Here is a 14,846-nt window from a genome sequence, read left to right as displayed (position 1 = left end):
GAAGCACATCAGCACTTTTCCGCTAAGTCCAAATATGCTCCGAAATACACCCGAGCCACCCGGAACCCCGTCCAAATGCACCACTAAGTCCATAAACACACTGTGGGCCTATTGAACCCTCGGAACACATAAAACAACACCGGAATCAAGAATCATATCTCAATACCTCATAAATCAACTTCTAAGCTTCAAACTCATTTCAACCAACTCCGAACGCATCGAAACATACTTAGACAACTCGGAATGACGCATAATTTTACGCACAATTCATAAATCACCAAACGGACCTATTCCGAGGCTCCAAATCCCAAAAGGAGCTCTATTACACCAATTTCTACTCCAAACCAAATTTAAAGAACTTGAAAACCTTCAATGCGCCAAATTTTAATATTAAACGCCGAAAGGCTCCCGGGTCACCCAATACTCGATCCGAAGACACACCAAACTCCAAAATCATCATACGAACCTATTGGAACCATCAAATCTCGGTTCTGAGGTCATTTACTGAAAATTTTGACCCAAGTCAAACTTGGCCATCCTAGGCCACCATTAAGGAACTAAGTGTTCCGATTTCAACCCCAACCCTTCCAAAGCCAAACCAACTATCCTCGCAAGTCATAAAACAGTAAGAGCACATATGGGGAATCTTAATTAGAGGAACATGTATCTAGAAAGCAAAATAACCGGTCGGGTCGTTACATTCTCCACCTCTTAAATAAACGTTCTTCCTTGAATGGGTCTAGAATCATACCTGGAGTGCTGAATAAGTGTGGATATCTTCTCCTCGGCCTCCCAAGTCGCCTCCTCGACTGGTTGACCCCTCCACAAGACCTTTACCATAGAAATCTTCTTGGACCTCAACTGGCTAATCTGCCTGCCAACGATGGAAACTGGCTCCTCCTCATAACCCAAACTCTCATCTAGCTGACCGTGTTGTAGTCTAACACATGTAACCTGTCGGCATGGAACTTTCGGAGCATAGACACATGGAAGACCGGATGAACTCCTGATTGACTAGGAGGCAAGGCAAGCTCATAAGAAACCTCCCCAACTCGCCTCAATACCTCGAATGGTCCAATAAACCTCGGACTCAGCTTTCCCTTCTTTCCGAACCTCATGATGCCCTTCATCGGCGAGAATTTCAAAAGAACCTTCTCGCCCACCATAAATGATAAATCACACATCTTCTGATCCGCGTAACTCTTCTGTCTGGACTGTGCTATTCGAAGTCACTCTTGAATCAACTTTACCTTCTCTAATGCATCCTTCACTAAATTCGTGCCATATAACCTAGCCTAGTCAAACCATCCGATGGGCGAATGACATCACCAACCATATAAAGCCTCAAATGGAGCCATCTCGATATTGGACTGATTATTATTGTTATAAGCGAACTCTGTCAAGGGCAAAAATCTATCCCACTGTCATCCGATTTCAATAATACATCCCCTGAGCATGTCCTCTAGAATCTGAATTGTCCGCTCTGACTGCCCATCGATCTACGGACGAAAGGCCATGCTGAGCTCTACTCGGTTACCCAACTCGCTCTATACTGCTCTCCAGAAATACAAAGTGAACTGAGGGCCTCTATCTGAAATGATGGAAACAGGCACACCATGCAACCGAACAATCTCTTCAATGTAAATCTGGGCCAACCTCTCCGAAGAATAAGTAGTCACCATCGGAAGAAAGTGTGCCGACTTGGTCAACCTATCGACAATGACCCGAACGACATCAAACTTCCTCAATGTTAGCGGAAACCTAACTACGAAGTCCATAGTTATGCGCTCCCACTTCCACTCCGATATAACCATCTGCTGGAGTGGGCCACCTTGCCTCTAGTGCTCATACTTAACATACTGGCAATTTAAACATCTTGCTACATACTCAACTATGTCCTTATTCACCCGCCGCCACCAATAATGCTGCCTCAGGTGCGATACATCTTCGTAGCGCTTGGATGAATAGAATACCAAGAACTATGTGCCTCCTCTAGAATCTTCTCCCTCAAGCCATCCACATAAGGAACACATGGGCAACCCTGGAGTCGCAATACACCATCCTCACCGATAGTAACCTCCTTTTCCCCACCCTGTATCGTCTCTCTAAGAACCAATAAGTGCGGATCATAGTACTGACAAGCCTTGATCCGCTCAAGTAATAAAGACTGAGCCACAAAACATGCAAGAACTCGAATGGGCTCTGAAATATCCAACCTCACAAGTCTGTTAGCTCAGGACTGAATGTCCAAATCCAATGGCCTCTCCTCTGCCGAAATGAATGCCAAACTACCCATACTTTGAGCCTTTCTGCTCAAGGCATCTGCAACCACACTCGCCTTGCCCGGATGGTAAAGGATGGTAATATCATAGTCCTTCAGCAACTCAAGCCACCTGCGCTGCCTCAAATTAAGGTCTTTCTTCTTAAACAAATGTCGCAAGCTGCGATGATCGATTTAAACCTCATAGGACACCCTATAAAGATAATGCCTCCAGATCTTGATAGCATGAACTATCGAGGCCAACTCCAAATCATGTACGGGGTAATACTTCTTGTGGGGCTTTAGCTGACGTGAAGCATATGCTATAACTCTCCCCTCATGCATCAATGCACAACCCAAGCCAACGCGCGAAGCATCCCAATACACGGTATGCATCCCTAAACCGGAGGGCAACACTAAAACCGGTGCTGTAGTCAAAGCGGTCTTGATCTTCTAAAAGCTCGCCTCGCAATCATCATACCATCTGAATGGAGCACCCTTCTGGATCAATCTAGTCAAAGGTGCTGCAATAGACGAGAAGCCCTCCACAAATCGACGATAATAACCTACTAACCCCAAGAAACTCTTGATCTCGGTCGCTGAGGTAGGACAAGCCAACTCTGGACTACCTCGATTTACCTAGGATCCACTTTAACACCCTCGCCTAATACAACATGCCCCAAGAAAGCCACAGAATCTAACCAGAACTCACACTTGGAGAACATAGCATATAGTTTCTATTCTCGCAAGGTCTGAAGCACTAACCTAAAATGTTGCTCATGCTCCCCCATACTACGCGAGTAGATCAATATGTCATCAATGAAGACAATGAGAAATGAGTCAAGATACGGCCTGAACACCCGATTCATCAAATCCATAAATGCCGCCTCAAGTCGAAGGACATCACTAAAAACTCATAGTGCACTTAACTGGTCCGGAAAGCCGTCTTCTGTACATTCAAAGCACGAATCTTTAGCTGATGACACTCAGATCTCAAGTCGATCTTAGATAACACCATGGCACCCTGCAACTGGTCAAACAAGTCATCAATGCACATAAACGGGTACTTATTCTTGATGGTGACTTTGTTCAACTGGCGGTAATCAATGCACATCCGCATACTCCCATCCTTCTTCTTCACAAATAAAATCGGTGCGCCCCAAGGAGACATACTAGGTCTGATGAACCCCTTCTTAAGCAACTCTTGAAGCTACTCCTTTAACTCCCTCAGCTTCTTTGGGGCCATGTAATAAGGCGAAGTAGAAATAGGATGGGTTCCTAGCACCAAATCAATGCCAAAATTGATATCCCGATCCGGTGGCATACCTGGTAAATCAATAGGAAATACGTCAGAAAACTCTCGTACAATCGGTATTGAATCTAACGCGGGAGTCTCTGCAGTAGTATCCAAAAAAAGGCCAAATAGGCCAAACAACCCTTCTCGACCATATGTCAAGCCTTCAAGAAAGAAATAACCCGGCTGGAAGTACCGACAGAAGAACCCTTCCACTCTAATCTGGTAAACTCAGGGATCGCCAAGGTAACAGTCATGGCATAGCAATCAAGAATGGCATGGTACGGAGACAACCAGTCCATGCCTAGGATAACCTCGAAATCAACCATATCCAGCAATTGAAGATTCATTTTGGTCTCATATCCACATAAAGTCACCACACAAGACCGGTAGACCCGATCAACACCAATAGATTCACCCACTAGCGTGGACACATATACAGGAACGCCCAAGGACTCGCGAGATACATCCAAATATGGAGCAAATAGAGAATAAACATAGGAATAAGTAGACCCTGGATCAAATAATACCGAGGCATCCCTACGACAGTCAAATATAGTGCATGTCATCACTGCATCAGAGGCGACTGTCTCTGGCCTGGTAGCGAAAGCATTGAATCTAGCCGAAGTGCCACCTGACTGGCCTCCACCTCTAGGGCGACCCCTACCCACCTGCCCTCCATCTCTGGCCGAGTGGGCAGACGGTGTGGTAGCTAGTGCGGTAATCATGGGCTGATGGTTCTACTGCTTGGCCTTGCCCCCAAGTTTGGGACAAAACCTCTTCACGTGGCCAAACTCCCCGCACTCAAAACAACCTCTCGGATCAGTGGAATGCTGACCTGAAGTCTGATCTTGATAGCCTGAATACCCACTGGAGGAACCCTGAATAGCTGGCGGACAGTAAGTGCTCTCTGAATGGAACTCAAGTAAGGTCATGCTGGAGCACTCCGAGTAGGCGGTGGTGCTGACTGCATGGTCCTGCTAGACTGACACCTCATTAACTGATATCTCCCCCCATGTGGGGTGCCACTGAATCCTCCAAACTGCCTGGGCTGCTAGTCCCTCGGCACAAACTCTCTGTTGCAGTTGCAAATATGCTCGATCCTCTGAGCTATATCCATAACCTAATGAAAGGGAGTCCACATCTCTGCCTCATGGGCCATAGAAACCTGAATCATAGGGTGCATACTTGCAATGATCCTCTGCACCCTCTCTGCATCTGTAGGGAGTATAATAGCTGCATGGCAAGACAAGTCAGTGAATCTTACCACAGAGTCGGTCATAGATATATGACTCTGACGGAGTTGCTCAAACTGACCCCACTTTAAAGGTGGTATGTACTTTTCCAAGAATAGATGTATAAACTAATCCCAAGTCAAGGGAGGTGAACCTGCTTGCCTGCTAAGGAGGTAATCCTTCCACCATATGCGGGTCCTTCTCTTAAGCTGAGGTGGTGAAGTCCACCGCATTGGACTCCAATATCCCATGTTACGTAGCTTATCGTTGCACTGGTCAATGAAGTCTTGGGGGTCCTCTGACTGCTCACCCCCAAAGTTAGGGGAACGGAGCCAGGTCATCTGTCCAACCGCTTCTGCTGATCAATGGTCGCGATTGGTACGAACTCTAGCACAACCGCTGTAATTGGCTGGGCTCGCCCGAAGGTAGTGCACCTGGGTTTTGAAGAGCGCTAGCAGCGTGCCCTAGAGCCTGAGCGATAGGGCTATGTGCTTCCCCTCCCTCCTGTGATGTGGTTGGGTCCGCTGGAAATAAACCAGCCTGCGTCATAGAGTCCATGAACCGCAGCATACGGCCTATGACCTCCTAAAATCCCGGTGCAGTCATGAAATTTATTGGGGCTGGCTCAACTGCAGGCACCTCATCCTGCTCCTCAATAACATGATCTTTCACTAGATCCACTAGTGGTACAACGAGAGCAACTCTAAGACGCCTTTGTCCTTTGATAGGAGCTGGAGCCCTCCCCCGGCCTATAGAACCGGGGGGAGCAGTTTCTCTACCGCCCGATACTTCTGCCGCGCACGTTCTCACCATCTGTGAGAGATCAATAGAAAGGTACTTAGCATAATATCAACTACACGATAGGAGATAAAAGAAGAGAGGTGTCCTAACACCCTGTATCCTATCGAAGATAAGTACGAATATCTCCGCACCGAACCACAAGACTCTTGTAGGCCTGCTCATGACTCGTGTGACCTATATGAACCTGGCACTAATACCAAGTTGTCACGACTCAAAACCCGTAATAGGTCGCGATGGCACCTAACGTCACCGTTAGGCAAGCCCATAAGTGAACCTAAAATTTAGTTATCCCTTTCTAACTTTTAAAATAAAAGTTTCCTTTTTAAAAGAACAAAGTAAGTAAGATCTCATGCAACCATACATATTCTTTTCTCAACAAAATACCAGCGTGAGAAATACATCAACCGTAGTGAAAATATGATAACTACAACACTACATGAATGCTAAAATCTCCTAAAACCCGGTTCCACAAGTGCATGTGCAATCTAGAAAATATACAAAACTAATACAACTACTATTTGAAAGGTAATAGTGAGAAATAATAAACAAGGCAGAGGGAGACTCCGGTCTTGCAGATCAAAGCAAGGCAAGCAGCTCACCACTAAGTCTCCGTAGAAGTGCAACTATACGCTCGTGTGACCATTGGTAGTACCAGTCTTCGTACCTGCACATTCAGTGCAGAAGTGTAGCCTGAGTATAGAAAACAACGCGTACCTAGTAAGTATCTAGTCTAACCTCGAAAACGTAGTGGCGAGGGGTCAACTTGACACTTACTAGTGGTCAAACAGTAATAGAAATACATAAAGTAGACATGGTGAGTGTGCAACAAGTAGAAACAAAGCAGATAAAAGTAATTACAGTAATTCCACACATGAGTCTATATCAAATCACTGAGCATGTCATAACCGGCCTTGAAGGCGCTAACTCAGCCATTAACAAACCAAATCAAGTCTCAAGTATTAAGCACGAAGCTGCCGAGGCAAATGGTCTGATCCCATAGGAATAGTGGTACTCAGTATTGTCCAGGTGAAAGGTACACATGATAGGTACAAACAACACAATTAAAGGCATGGTGTGAATCTAAGTCTACCCGGACATATCATGAATATAGCTACATACTAAATATCATCACCTCGTGCATACGTAGCTCCCCACAACAAGTAGCACATAACAATTAATACCCCTGAGGGGATAGGTTCCCTCTTACAAGGTTAGACAAGAGACTTACCTCGATTCCAAGTCCTCAATCCGGCTCTTCAACCTCACTACAACTCCTCAAACGACGCCGAGGACTCTGTAACGAACCAAACGCCGTATAAACTAATAAATATATGCTAAAAATTTCATAATTTAGCTATTAAACTAATTTCCCAACCAAATCTGGGAAGTCCACAAAAAACACCCCCGAGCCCATGTGCCCGGATTCTGAAAATTTCAAAAGATAAACGTTACCCATGACTTCACAAACTCAAATATATAATTTATTCCTAATTCTATAATCAATTTCGTGGTCAAATCTCAATTTTACCAAACCCTAGGTTCCAACAAAATCCCACAATTTTCCCCTTAATTTCATGTTAAATCTACTCATAATTCATGTATTTAACTCAAGAATTGATAAGTATCACGTACCTCTTGATGTTGATAAAAATCCCCCACAAAATGCTCTCAAATTCGTCCAAGACCAAGTGAAAAATAAGAGAAAAGAGACTAAGTCCCGTATTAAATTCAAGTATGCCTAGTGATCCCTTCTTTGCGATCACATAAAATGCCTCGCGATCGCGAATGACAAACTTGCCACTGCCCAAAAACCATCTTCCCTTTCGCGGCTAGGAGGTCGCATTCACGTTCGCGATGAACCACTGCCCAGCCTTCTGTGTTCGTGATTTCCAAGTCATGTTCGCGAAGGCCAAAGGCCTCCCTGTCCAGCTCCTCTATTTCCTCTTCGCAATCGCGGTTGGGCCTCCACATTAGCAAAGCACTGCCAGGCCAACCTTCGCGATCACGTTCAATTCGTCGCCATCGCGTATTGCAATCATCTTCCCCTCCAATTTTCCTTCATCGCGATCGCGGAACCATATTCGCGATCGCGCCATCGCGTAGTGCAATCATCTTCCCCTCCAATTTTCCTTCATCGTGATTGAGGAACCATCTTCGCGATCACGAGGCACACCAGCACACCAACACGTTTCAGCCAAGTTCAAACATGCTCCGGGTGTGCCAAAACACACCTGAGCCACTCGGGACCCCGTCCAAATGCACCGCTAAGTCCATAAATACATTGCAGACTAACCCAAAGCCTCAGAACACATAAAATAACACCAGAATCAAGAATCGTACCTCAAAACCTCATAAATCAAGTTCTAAGCTTCAAACTCATTTCAACCAACTTCGAACGTGTCGAAACATACATAGACAACTCGGAATGAGGAAACATTTTACACACAAGTCATAAATCACCATACGAACTTATTCTCAGGTTCGGAATCCGAAACAGACTTTGATCACACCAAAGTCTATTCCAAACCAAATATAAAGAACTTGAAAACCTTCAATGTGCCAGCTTTCAACATTAAGTGCTGAAACGCTCCCGGTTCACCCGAAACTCAATCTGAAAACACGCCCAAGTCAAAAATCATCATACAAACCTATTGGAACCATCAAATCCCGGTTCCGAGGCCGTTTATGCAAAATTATTACCCAAGTCAAACTTGGCCATACTAGGCCACCATTAAGGAACTAAGTTTTCTGATTTAAACCCGAACCCTTCTAAACCCGAACCAACCATCCCCGTAAGTCATAAAACTGTAAAAACACATAGTTAGAAATGCTTTGAGTATCATTTTATAGGAATGAATAACGTAGACAACCTTAACTACTAAGAGTAGAATCACTTATAGAATAATATTACATTTACGTTTTATTACTTGGATCATACCAAAAGAAGGAAGGATTAGCCTTAACATACCTTAATTACTTATGCGAGCTCGTAGAAGACCGTCTTCTTTAAAGCTTCCCTAAACCTTACTTCAATTGAGATAATTTGATAAAAGGGACCTCCGATTAAGACTACTGTTCTTCTTCGTTAAAATAGAAAGAAAGAACAAGACTTTTGTTTGTACTTTATTGAATTGAAAAGAAGAGGAATGTAAATTGCTACTTATTGATTTATAACAGAGGTAAGGATAGGATATGATGCAACATTAGTTGTCTTTGGCGGTGGAACATGACTAGTTAGATAAATATGCAACTTTTTAAGAAAGTTGGGCACGTGTCTACTACAACAAAGTTATACATATCACATTACTTCATGTAGAGGTAATGGAATATATGTAAGTGTATGGTATAAATAACATAAAATATTATACTCTACATTGCACACTACATTAATAACTTTTACTTATTAATAAAATAATGCATGACTACTTAATGACACCTATGTAATTTTATCAAATCCAGTTTTTGTCAACCTAATATCAAGAGCACAAACTTTTTTGTACTATTAATTCTAAAATGGGTAAGAATATAACTTTTCTTATGAGAAAGTAATTTATTTTCTTGTAATACATAAAATATTCTTTAAAATTTTCCTCATATCATCTATTGAACTAAAACTTATCAAAAAATATTATACTAATAACTTTTGATAATTATATTTATCCAACATTTACAAAAGAATGTTTCTCTTAAAAGAAAGTACCATATCAAGGCAATATATAAAGTTTTCAAAATTCAATAAACTTACGGGGTCTTACATCTATAGCTTCATGTATGACCTTTAATCTCTTCCAACTAACATGGTTTTACTACGATGCATCCAAATACTAAGGTACGATGTGTTACAATAACCCTGCTAGTAGAATAGCCAGGAGTCCCTCCACTCTAATCGAGGCAACCCCGGCATGGATAAAGTCAACGTCTTGGCGTGATAGTCCAAAATAGTGTGATAAGGTGACAAACAATCCATGCCCAAAATAACATCAATGTCTACCATATCAAGAATTAGAATATCTGCACTAGTCTCAAGGCTCTCGATAGAAAACTTACACAAGCGATAGACACGATCCACTACAATAGAATCTCCCACAGGCATGGACACATAGACTAGAGCACTCAAAGAATCATGAGGCATAACCAGATATAAAGCAAAATAGGATGAAACTTATGAATAAATAGAGCCCGGATCAAATAAACTGATACATCTCTATGGAAAACCGGAACAATACTTGTGATGACGACATGAAATGACTCTGCATGAGGCCTAGTTGGAAATGCATAAAAACGGGGCCGGGTCCCACCACTTTGACCTCCGCCTCTCGGACAACCTTTAGCTGGCTGGCCTCTACCTCTAATGGCCTGACCTCCACCTCTAATGACTTGACCTCCACCTCCAGCAGCCTGATCCCCACCTCTAGCTAGCTGGGCGGACGCTGGAGCAATCGGTGCTGGAACCATGGCAAGAGAACCTCGCTGTGGCATGCCCCCTGTGACCTAGGGAAAAATCTCGCGGCGTGCCTTAGATCTCCACAAGTATAACAGGTCCTCGACTGCTGTGGGTGCTGACCCTGGAACTAACCCTGTTGCCCAGAATAACCACTCTGATAACTCTAAATCAGAGGTGCACTGATTGGAGCTGAAGGTGCACTGTAGGCTAGCTACTCAGGATGATACCCATAAGAACCATAACTGCCTGAAGCACCGTGGGATGCCTGGAGCGCTGACTGAATAAGCCCAGGAGTATGGACTTTACCAAACGAACCTCTACCTCCAGATGAGGCACCACTGAAACCACTGAAATAACGAGGCCTCTTCTTAGATACAACCTCTCTACCCTGACCACGAATCCTCGATCCGTCTATCAATCTCTACCGCCCTCTGGAAAGAAATATCATCTCCAGTCTCCTTGGCCATCTGTAGCCTGATATTGAAAGTAAGTCCATCAATGAATCTCCTCACTCTCTCCCTCTCAGTAGGGAGTAAGATAACTTCATGGTGAACTTGGTCCATAAATCGGGTCTCATACTGGGTAACAATCATGCTACCCTGCTGAAGGCGCTCGAATTGCCTGCGGTACTCCTCTCTCAAGGTGAAGAAAATGAACTTCTCCAAAAATGACTACGAAAATAGATCACAAGTGTGTGGCAGTAAACCTGCTGGTCTGCTCCGCACATAATCTTGCCACCACCTCTTGGCAAAACTAGTGATCTAAACACTGCAAAGGCTACTCAATTGGACTCAACAACACCCATGTTGCACAACACCTCGTGGCAACGGTCCAAATAATCATGTGGGTCCTCAGAAGGTGCACCATTAAAATGAATAGGAAAGAGCTTTGTGAACTTTTCCAATCTCATCATTCCCTCAGAAGACATCGCGGGCATCTCCCTGATCTGTGTAGAAACAAGATACTGAACTATCCCAACTGGCGAAACTTCTGGAGTCTGATATATGGGAGCCATCTGCTCTGGAGTATGAGTAGTGGAAGTTTGTGCTCCTCCCCCAGCCTGAGAGATAGCTGATGCCACCAGAAATGCACTAGTCCGGGCCATGATCTCCATGGGGCCCACTAAGCTAACTAGTTCTGAAGTATGGGGGTAGCAATAAACCCTTTCGAGACCTAAGCTGGTCCAACTGGCACGGTCTGAATAGGAACTTCCTCCTCCTGCTCGATCTGAGGCTCCAGAATAGTTGTTGTTGCATGTGCTCTAGGCTCCAGACCCACTGTGGATACTGTATGTGTCCTCACCATCTACGTGAGAACAAGAAACGAATAATTCAAACCTCAGTGATAAGAATAAAATCGCACGATAGAGAAAGAAAGAAGTGAAGATTTCCCAAAGCTCTATAGCCTCTAGAATATAAGTACTAACATCTCCATACAGATCCTCTAGACTCTACTAAGCTTGCTCATGACTCATGAGACCAAAGCAACCTAGTGCTCTGATACCAACTTGTTACGACCCGGAATCCCACCTTCGGGACCGTGATGGCGCCTAACATTTCACTCGCTAGTCAAGCGAACGTTAGCTAAGTTATTAACCCAATTTTAGCAATTCAAAATAAATAATTAATAAAAATAAACTAAAATAGTCTGAAACGGAATAATAAAATACCAACGACGATCTCTAAACATATCCTAGAATTCGGAGTCACGAATACATGAGCAACTAGAATACTACACATATGGTCTGAAATAAGGTACAACTATTTGAGACTAGATAAACAGTAAAAATTAATAAAGAAGGGTACTCCAGGGCTACGAACGCCATGTATCTATACCTCAAATCTCCAAATGTAATTGAATTTGAGCAGAACACGACTAGACGTCACTGGGATCAACATCAGTATCTGCACAAGAAGTGCAGAAGTGTAGCATGAGCACAACCGACCCTATATACTTTGTAAGGTTCGAGCCTAACCTAGACGAGGTAGTGACGAGGCTATGACAAGACACCTACTTAAAACCTGTACATATATATATATATACATAGAGCAACGAAATAACAAGTAGGGAAATTAAAACATTAATTGGGAGAGGACATGCGAAAGAGGGAATATCATAAGGACGTCAAGTATAAAATCCCTAAATAACATCCTTCCGATACACAACAATATAACCAAATAAATTACCAATCTGGAAACCAAATAATGCAATGAAATAGAAATGGCACGGTGTCACCCTTCATGCTTTTACTCTCGTCCTCACCATATAATATCATAAATAAAATAGCACGGCATCACCCTTCGTAATTTTACTCTCTTCCTCACATGATGTGATAAATTATAATAATCAGTCAATGGCACGACATCACCCTTCGTGCTTTAATCCTCTCAATCTCTCGTATAAATGATTTTGTGTGCAAATAAGGCACGACAACACCCTTCGTACTTTTTACACTTCCTCACCAAGAAAGAGTTCAAAACCGAATTAACAATGCAAGGCGGGAAGCAATTTCACTTCAATTATAGTTCCATGATAACTAACTCCACTTTAAGAATTTCCAACATCATCAAAAAAACAAAAACAAATACGAGGCAGATAATTAAAGAAGTAATAATCTAACCTAGGCATGGAAAACATAGTCAGTGAAACAACTTAGAACAAAGAATCAACTTCCATCCGCATGCTTTAACCCGATAACAACGTATATATACTCGTCACCTCACATATAAGTCATCCCCACACATAAATCACATAGAAAATAAACTAACAAGTCCTAATCCCTCAACTCAAGGTTATCCATGACACTTACCTCACTCAATGCTCAACTGCGGCTTTTCCTTTAGAATTGACCTCCAAACCAATCAAATCTAGCCAAATATAGTTCACATAATTTAAAATAGGCTTCAAAAACTACCCACGAGTGAAAAAATTCAATATTTAATAATTTTAAAAAAGGTTAACAAAAGTCAACCCTTGGCCCGCTGTCACGACCCAAAATCCCAACCTGTTGTGATGGCGCCTAACACAATACTAGGCAAGCCGACAATCATATAACAACTAGACATTTGAATTAAAACATGATTTAATAAGTTCAACAACGGAAAATCTCATAAATAACTGATAAAAACAACAACAACACAACTATAACAAATCCCAAAATCCTGCTGTCACCGAGTACATGAGCTACTAATGGCAACATAGTCTAAAACTCTAGTACAACTTTCTATGAAAATAGAACAGTCTAAAATAAAATAAAAGGAAGAAGAGTCAAGGTCTGCGGGCGTACACGGTACATAAATTTAGGCATGCTTTCAAGTTCAACAACTTAAGCTCAACACTGAAAAAAATATGCCAAGTACAGCTGGCATGAGGAATGTTACATCTCTATGCCAACATGTCAAATATGCATGTCAAATGTAATGCATCACAATGATAATCTCAAGTACCCACGCTCTCAGAGTACTCAATCTGTTTGTCTCAAACTCCCACTCATCACACACAATCACTTAGCACTGTACGGTGCCTGCATTCACTACTAGTATGTCAGACTCCGGAAGGGCGGATCCTACCCAAGCGCTAATATAAAGCCAATATGGCCTACTACGGCATGTAGCCCGATCCCATAATAATAGATAAGCTGATAAGGCCTGTTGCGACGTGCAGTTCGATCCCATAATAATAAATAAGCCAATAAAGCCTACTGTAGCGTGCAACCCGATCCCCAACATCACTCACAATATGGCTCTTAGGCCCCAACTCAGTCATCAATCTCTCCAGTCTCACGGACTCACAAATCTCATATCACTCAGCCCAAACAATGATAACATGATGTAACAGTAAATGATAACAAAGACTGAGATATGATATGATAATGAATGAATATGACTAAGCACATAATTTGCAACTTAAGCAAATAACTCAACAACAGAAATGACCTCAGTGGGTCCCAACAGAATAAGCACATAGCCTAAGCACGATTTCTAACATGGATCACCGCTTAATTACTCTAACATGTAAGAATTACGGGGACAGAAACAAGACTAGATAACTACACAGCACCACAGAATCAACGGAGTCACAATCACCATGGTGCACGCCTACCCGCCTGTCACCTATCATATTCGTCACCCCAACACCAACCATATAACACGTATTCCAGGGATTCATACCCTCAGTACCAAGTTTAGAAGTGTTACTTACCTCAAAGTGCACAACTCAATGCTCCAACAAACCTTTGCCTCACGAATCGGCCTCCGAACGACTCAAATCTAGTCACAAAAAAATAACATAATAAATACATGCTATAGGAATCGATACCATACGATAAAGCTATGTTCATTAACCAAATTCAAAAAAGTCAACCCCAAGCCCACGCCTCAAGATCCGACATAATTCACAAAATCCGAACACCCTTTCAATAACGAGTCTAACCATACCAAAAATCATCCAATTCCGACCATAAATCGACCCTCAAACCTCGAAATCTTACTCTTCAATCCTTAGTCCAAAATCTCCAAAATTTCACCTTAAAAACAAATAATCTAGGTGTAGCAATCAATGGTTATTCAATATTATTGGACAAAAGTGATAAAACAAATAGCTTATATCTTGATTTGTAGTGAAATCCCTCTCAAATATCGCCCCTAGCCAAGCTCCACAAGCCAAAATATGAAATAATACTCTAACCCTCATTTTTGACATTAAATAGTCTGCCCAGTTGCCCTTCTTCGCGAACACGGAAATAGCCTCGTGTTCGCGAAGTACAAATAAACTCAGCTGCAAAAATCCTCTTCGCGTACGTGACACACTAGT

The sequence above is a fragment of the Nicotiana tomentosiformis genome, chromosome 11 (assembly GCF_000390325.3).
Source record: "Nicotiana tomentosiformis chromosome 11, ASM39032v3, whole genome shotgun sequence".
Classification (NCBI taxonomy): domain Eukaryota; kingdom Viridiplantae; phylum Streptophyta; class Magnoliopsida; order Solanales; family Solanaceae; genus Nicotiana; species Nicotiana tomentosiformis.
Note: the sequence above shows the minus strand (reverse complement) of the source record.